The sequence below is a fragment of the Alexandromys fortis genome, unplaced genomic scaffold, assembly GCF_014885135.2.
Source record: "Alexandromys fortis isolate MF-2015 unplaced genomic scaffold, M_Fortis_MF-2015_v1.1 scaffold_231, whole genome shotgun sequence".
In the NCBI taxonomy this organism is placed as follows: domain Eukaryota; kingdom Metazoa; phylum Chordata; class Mammalia; order Rodentia; family Cricetidae; genus Alexandromys; species Alexandromys fortis.
Window position 1 is genome coordinate 1,072,498 of NW_026068613.1, and position 1,044 is coordinate 1,073,541.

The window sequence follows — 1,044 nt, forward strand, 5'->3', positions numbered from 1 at the left end:
GGTCCTGAGTTCCTTGCTCGTGCTCGCTCTCCTTCTGCTCCTGATTTGGACCTTGAGATTTCAGTCCGGTGCTCCAATGTGGGTCTCTGTCTCTGTCTCCTTTCATCGCCTGATGAAGGTTAATATTCAGGAGGATGCCTATATGTTTTTCTTTGGGTTCTCCTTCTTATTTAGCTTATCTAAGAACCCGAATTATAGGCTCAATGTCCTTTATTTATGGCTAGAAACCAAATATGAGTGAGTACATCCCATGTTCCTCTTTTTGGGTCTGGCTTACCTCACTCAGAAGAGTGTTTTCTATTTCCATCCATTTGCCTGCAAACTTCAAGAAGTCCTTGTTTTTTACTGCTGAGTCCTTCTGGGGTTTTTTATGGAGTTGAAGAATAGATAGTTATAATTATAGTTTTCCTTAGTTATGATAAAAGATAAAGTAGATATAACGATTATAACTGTAATTCTTGCTTAATAACTGTTTTGTTATATGTTAAAGTTAAAACTTTCCTTTTTATTTAAACAGAAAAGAGAAAATGGTGTGGGAAGTCCATCTGTATATGTGTTGCTTTTATTGGTTGATGAATAAACTGTTTTGGCCAGTGGCTTAACACAAATAGAGCTAGGTGGGAAAACTAAACTAAATGCTGGGAGAAAGAAGGCAGAGTCAGGAAAACTCCATGCAGCAGCAAGAGGGAAAAGACGTGATCTGTCTGCTGGAACCTTGCCAGTAGGCCATATTGTGGTAAAATATAAAATAATAGAAATGGGTTAATTTAATATGTAAGAGCTTGCTAGGAATGTGCTATAGTAATTGGTAAAGTAGTGATTTAATCAATACAGATTTCTGTGTGTTTATTTCGGGACTGAGCAGCCAGGAATAAACAAGCAGCCTCCTACTACACCTGTGGAGTCCAGAAGTTTTGGATTCCCCTGAAGCTGGGGTGACATAGGTTTTGGGATCTGAACTTGAGTTCTCTGTGGGATAAGTACACACTCTTGATTGCTGTGCCACATCTCCAGCTTTGTCAATATGACACAAACTAGAATCAC